This window comes from Choloepus didactylus, chromosome 5 (assembly GCF_015220235.1).
Source record: "Choloepus didactylus isolate mChoDid1 chromosome 5, mChoDid1.pri, whole genome shotgun sequence".
Taxonomy (NCBI): domain Eukaryota; kingdom Metazoa; phylum Chordata; class Mammalia; order Pilosa; family Megalonychidae; genus Choloepus; species Choloepus didactylus.
The window spans coordinates 63,201,872-63,209,135 of NC_051311.1; positions in this window are offsets into that span (position 1 = coordinate 63,201,872).

Consider the following 7,264-nt stretch of genomic DNA (forward strand, 5'->3'; position numbering starts at 1 on the left):
TCACCAATTATCCTGCCATCAATTCGTTACTGTTTAGCACCCCCCCATTTCCTTAGAATCTTGGTCTACACACAGAGCCCCCTCCCCCCTTTTCTTAGGCAAAATTATGAATTTTATTGGAAAATGCCTCAAAGTCTCAACAGTCTTGAACACGCTGATTCAATTCACATAGGTTGAGTGCAGTGGAGGTGGTCTTCACTGAACTGGGATACCATAAAGAATACAAAAATGAACCTCAGGAGTGAACCTGATTTCACCATCGTTAGCTGCATGACCTTGGGCAAGCGACTTAATCTTGCTGAGCCTCAGTTTCCCTGATGTTAAATGGCCAGGAATACCTGGTCTTACAGTGTTGTTGTGAGGATTAAATAAGGTAATGTATGTAGAACACTTAGCACAGAACTGGCACATAGAAGGCTCACTAAATGCAGTATTCTATTGTAATCGAATTTAGAATCCAGTAGGGAAAGATGATAACTGGACAAATAACTATAATACATTTGGAGGAGGGTTAGTAAAGATATCATGAAAAGTGAAATTTGGGAAGGATGAGATTTAGGATAGCAGAGGTGGAGGTGAAGCCTGGTGGATAAACGGGTGAACCAAAGCCTGGAGGCCTGAAAGCACAGCTGGTGATTAGTGAAACACAAGCTGTGGGGTTTGGCTGGAGCATAGGGTATGTTTAGTAGCTCAGTAGAAGACAACACTGACTGATGCTAATAACGATAGAATTGAGTTAAAACTGTGGAAGGGCTTGAATATCAGATTGAGGCGTTAGTGCTTGATTTGGTAATAAGAAATAAGAGTTTTGAAAAAGGGAATGATATAAGACCTTTTGTTTGTTTGTTTGTTTCTTTTCAGTTAGGGTGAGTAAAAGCTGGGGGCAGGAAGGTCTGTTAGGAGACCACTATTAATAGTCCAGATAATAAAAAATTAGGGTCTGATGTAGGGGTGATGGTCAGAATTGATAGAAGATAGGAGTGAAGCTATTGGGAAGATAGAATCTCTAGGGCTAGGCTACGGCTGGGCACAGAGGGTGTTGTTCAGGGAAAACTGGAGGTGGGACTCAAAGAAGTGAGCCAAGAAGAGGTTCCTGGGAGATTGACCATTAACAGTTTAGATGACTGCTTGGAGGGGTATGGTGGGCAGACTCCATATTACAAGAGGTAAAGAAGTGAATGGGTAGGCAAAGGGTACCCATTTTCACATGTTAAAGGGGCGAAGACTGAGGAAAAGACCAAGCTACTAAATGTTTATATTAGATGACCTGGCAAGGATTTTTTTGGTAGAAACAGGAAGGGGGAGGAGGATTGCAGTGGGTGAAGGAGTGAATGGATGGTGTAATGGACGCTGTGGGTGAAGACTATGGACAACTCTTTCTAGAGGTTTGAAGTTAAGAAAGTTTTAAGGGGCCTCAGAGTGAAGGGAAGGTTCTCTTTTAGCATGCAGGAGACCTGACATGTTTGTAGGCAAAAAACAAGCCAGGAAAAATGGATTGAGGTAAATAATGAATGGGACAAGGTTTTGGAGTCAGTGGGTAGAGATAAGATCAGGAGTTAAAGGGAGAAGTTAAGGATGACACCTATGCCATAGGAAGCCATGCAGATGTAGAAAAAAAAATGAGGGCACGCTCTATGAACTGAATTGGAACATAGATGGAACAGTGTACCTAATATGCTACACCCTATTTTAAGAAAAGGAGAGACAACAGTTAGAAATGACATTTGTATCTGCTTGCATCTGCCTGAAGAAACTCTGGAAATATAGATAAAGCATTAAAAAAAAACATTACGTACAAGGGATGGGTTGGGAACTAAGAAGATAGGAGAGAGACTTTTCACTGTGTGCAATTTTTTTTCCTAATTTTTGAAGCATTTAATTGAAAAAAGTATGCATCCTTATTATGGCATGTGGTGCAGTCATTAAAAATAAAGTAGAAAATATATGTACTGACTTGGGAAAAGGTCCATGATCTAGGAAGAACAAAAAACAGGTTGTAGAATCAAGTATACAAAGTACCTGATAACTAGAGAATAGTTTCAATTTATTTCAGGCCCTTGGAAGGTATTTTACTTTCTTGGATAAATGATATGGTCATTTAAAATAGAAATCACAAAGATGTAATAATACATGAAATTTTAAAAATACAATTGAAAATTTCTAAAGCTTATTCACAGAATGAAATATGTGTTAATGTCAACAGAGATCAAGAAAATGTAAAAGTGAAACCAGTTGCATTGATGTGATGGAATGTGTACCAATTTCCAACTTTAAATTTTTATTTAATATGATTATATATGATTAAGAAAAGAATTAAAATATTTGAATGAGACGTCTATAAAGTAAAATACAAAAAAAAAAGTCATGTGGCTGGAACTAATACTGGCAAGAAGGTGAGTGAAAGAGGAGAGAAAGTGTGGACTGAAAGCTTGAGGAGTGTAGAAGTTTGAGGCAGAAAAGGGCAGGAACCCAGAGGGAGGATGATTCAGCAGTGGTGATAGCCAGGTTGGGGTGACTGAAGACGTTAAGCTGACCGCAGTTAGCTGTTGGTCATTTCCTTCAAATATACTAGGTAACCTTGAGAGCCCACTGTGAAAACAAGCACTGGGAATTGCAAAGAGGCAGGAGCTTACAGGGTAATTTTTTTAATTAAATTCAGTTTTATTGAGATATATTCACATTCCATACAATCATCCATGGTATACAATCAATTGTTCACCATACCATCGTATAGTTGTGCATTCATCACCCCAATCTGTTTTTGAACATTTTCCTTATATCAAAAAGAATCAGAATAAGAATAAAAAATAAAAGTAAAAAAGAACACCCAAATCATCCCCTCCATCCCACCCTATTTTTCATTTAGTTTTTGTCCCTATTTTTCTACTCATCCATCCATACACTACATAAAGGTTTTCACAATCAAATACAGGGTAATTTTAAATGCACCACTGAAAAGCCCATCCAGGATTGCAAGAGAATTAACTGTTGATAAAGGAAACTAGGAGAATTAGAAGGTTTGTCTGCATCATTCTCTGTTTCATGTTTTTTTTTTAAATTTTAACTTTTTGTTGACATATAATTCCTACAGAATCTGTTATTCTCTTTGAATTATGTGTTTTCCCTACTTTTTGTATATTTTCTTTTAAAATCTGAGATCAATATTAAATATATGTCCAGAGTAATCACAATTTTGAAAAATAAAAAGAATTATATTTATAATTGTATGGAAAGAAATGTATCATAATATAAATAACAATTATCTCTTCACAGTAAGATAATGGTTGCATTTCATTAATTTTATTTTTCTCCTCTCCCCCTGGCCCAATTTTCTTTAGTGAACGTTTTACTTTTGTAGGCAAAAAATTTATGAAGTTCTTGTTTTCATTTTTTAAAAACTGTGGTAACGTATACTCAACATAAAATTTCCCATTTTAACCACTTTCAAGCATTCGATTCAGTGCATTGATTACATTCACAATGTTGTGCTACCATACTCCCATCCTTAACCAAAACTTTTCCATCACCCCCCCAAAAAATGCACCCATTAAGCATTGACTCCCCATCCCCCTTTTCCCCCACCCCTAGAAACGTATAATCTACTTTCTGTATCTATGAATTCCCATATTCTTGTTTTTTCATGTAAGTGAAATCATACAATATCTGTCATTTTGTGTCTGGTTTACTTAACTCAACATGGTGTCGTCAAGGTTCGTCCATGTTGTAGCATGTATCAGAACATCATTCCTTTTCATGGGTGAATAATATTGTATTGTATGTATATAACACATTTTGTTTATCCACTCTTCTATTGATGGACATGGGTCGCTTCCACCTTTTGGCTATTGTGAATATTCATGAACATTGGTATACAAGTATCTGTTCAAGTCCTTGCTTTCAATTCTTTTGGTATATTCTTGTTTTCATTTTGGATTAGAAATGTTTCAGGTACACAGAAAGATAGGAGGAATAGCCCAAAAACATCTATATTCCATTTACCAAATTTTCATATTCTGACACTTTTCATCTATTTTTAATTTACACCTAAATAATTCCATTTTCATATCTAAACAGAATACCTTTTTATATAACCACAATAACATAATTCCCGATAAATTTAATAGTAATTCTCTAATATCATTTTGTACCTACCTCATATTCAAATTTCCCTAGTTTACCCCCCAAATCTCTCAACTGGTTTGTTCAAAGCAGGATTAAGTCAAGAACCACTCACTGCACATGGTGTTATTTGGGGTTCTTTTTAAGAAACCTGATTTAACTGGGACTTCATGAACAATCATAATGTTTAATGAAGAAGGTGGCTTTTGAACTCGGGTCCCCAAGGATATGATAGCATGGATATGGATAGAGAAGTGAGGAGGTCATTTTCTAGGAGCAGAGATCAAAGTCAAACTCTAAGAGACACAGAAAGGTAGCCAGTGTAGCAGGTGCTCTCAAACGGGGAGCAGCAAGTAGCCTAGTTTATTTGGATCAAAGGGAAAGGAATAGTGGGGGATAAAATTAGCAAAGTAAATTGTAGACAGATCATGGAGGGCCTTGAAGTTGTTTCCAGTTCACTCTGTAGCATTCTAGTGAGCCCAGATGTGAATAACCCATCAATCCATGCGCCTGCAGGACAGTGGCTGTGTTTCTTTCATCCTCGTATCCATGGCACTTAGCAGAGTGTACCTTGTAGGAACCCAGTTATTTATTGTTGAAAACATAGTGCTACTGAAAGAATTTTAGTTGGAGACTGACATGCTAAAATCTCCATTGGGGAGATTTAGAAAACCGGGTGTTACTGATGGTGAGTAAGCAAGAATTTAGAGAACGGAGCTACTTGAGTAGGGGGAAGTAACTGAAGAAGGCTTCCTAGAGGAGGTGGGGGATTGGCTAACCTAGGTGAGAAAACATAAGCAATGTTGAGAAGTAAGGAATGAGTTTAAGAAGCATAATGACTAGTGAGGGAAATGTACGTTGGGACGTTCTGAGAAATGACTCTGCAAAAGATAAGGTCAAGATGGTTTAGGGGCTCTCTAATATTGGTCCATGATCTCTGTTGTTATTTAATAAATTGTCTCTGATTATACTTGAATTCAAGACTTGGGTTTTTTTTAATTGGGTCTACCTATGCTTTTTCATGTAAGAACAACTTTTATTACAAAGAGAAAGACAAATTGAATAAGATTATTCTGAACCTAAAAAGAATTGGTAACTCAAGAAAGCTTAAGCTAAGTGTAATGGTTTGAAGCTCTATGTACCCCAGAAAATCACGTTCATAAAGCTAATCCATTGCTGTGGGTGTAAGCCTATTGTTAAGTAGGACCTTTTGACAAGGTTACTTCAGTTAAGGCGTGGCCCAGGGTGGGTCTTAATCCTCTTACTGGAGTCTTTTATAAAAGGATGAAATTCAGACAGAGGGAAAGCCAGAGAAGCAAGAAGCTGAAAGTAAGGAAACCTGGAAGAGAAGGAAGAGATCAGTAGAAGCCACCGAGCCTTGCCATGTGACAGAGAAGTCCAGGATTGCCAGCAGCTGGTCTTCAGGAAGAAGATATCGTCTTGATGATGCCTTGATTTGCACATTTTCAGAGCCTCAGAACTGTAGGCTTGTAAGATAATAAATTCCCATTACTAAAAGCCAACCCATCTTATGGTGTCTACTTTTGGAACCCAGCAAACTAGAACAGGAAGGAAATGTTAAATCAGAATTAGATTGGATTGTGTGCATTTCAAATTTGTTAGAAAATTGGATAGTGAAAGTTAGTACAAGGAAACTTAGTGAATATAGTCAAAATAAAGTTAATAAAGAAAGCAGAACATTTGCTGAAACAACATAGGAAATTGTATGCTCTTGTTGAAGACCCAAGTTTATCCCCCATCAAGGAGTTCTGCTCCTTCTTGATTATATTCAAGTCAAGTAGGTAGGTGTAGGGATTCATGCAGAACAGAAAAAATTAACCTTTACCTTGCTGCCCAGCAAATGACTCAGACTTGCTTGGATTATATGGCATTGGTTCTCAAGATATCCTGAGCACAGGGATCACCTGGGGAGTTTATTTAAAAGGCAAATTACCAGACCCCAATTCCAGAGATTCTGATTCTTGGGTAGTGTGCTGGTTTGTATATATTATGAATCCCAGGAGAAGCCATATTCTTTGATGCAATCTTTTTGGGCAGATGTATTAGTGGGGATTAAGTTGGAACATTTGGATTAGGTTGTTTGCATGGAAATGCACCCCACCCAACTGTAGGTGATAACTCTGATGAGATATTTCCATGGAGGCGTGGCCCCACCCATACAGGGTGGGCTTTGATCAGTGGAGCCATATAAATGAGTTGACTGGCAGAGGGAACTCAGTGCAGCTGTGAGTGACATTTTGAAGAGGAGCTACAGCCAAGAGGGACACTTTGAAGAAAGCACAGGAGCTGCATATGAGAGACAGTTTGAAGATAGCCGTTGAAAGCAGACTCTTGCAGCAGAGAAGCTGAGAGAGGACAAATATCCCAAGTGCAACTAAGAGTGACATTTTTGAGGAACTGCAGCCTAGAGAGGAACGTCCTGGGAAAAAGTCATTTTGAAACCAGAACTTTGGAGCAGACGCCAGCCATGTGCCTTCCCAGCTAACAGAGGTTTTCTGGACACCATTGGCCATCTTCCAGTGAAGGTACCCGATTGCTGATGTGTTACCTTGGACACTTTATGGCCTTAAGTCTGTAACTGTGTAACCAAATAAACCCCCTTTTATAAAAGCCAATCCGTCTCTGGTGTTTTGCGTTCCGGCAGCATTAGCAAACCAGAACACAACTGTAGGTGATAACTCTGATTGGATAATTTTCATGGACGTGTGGCCCTGCCCATTCAGCGTGGGACTTGATTAGTTTACTAGAGCACTATATAAGCTCAGACAGAAGGAGTGAGCTTGCTACAACCAAGAGGGACACTTTGAAGAACTCACAGGAGCTGAGAGAGTAGCTGGTAGCTAAGACAGACATTTTGAAGATGGCTGTTGGAAGCTGATGCAGACATTTTGGAGAATACCATTTTGAAACACAACCTGGGAGCAAGCGGACACCAGCCACGTGCCTTCCCAGCTAACAGAGGTTTTCTGGATGCCAATGGCCTTTCTCCAGTGAAGGTACCCTTTGTTGATGGACACTTTATGGCCTTAAGACTGTAACTGTGTAATCAAATAAACCCCCTTTATAAAAGCCAATCCATTTCTGGTGTTTTGCATTCTAGCAGCATTAGCAAACTGGAACAGGT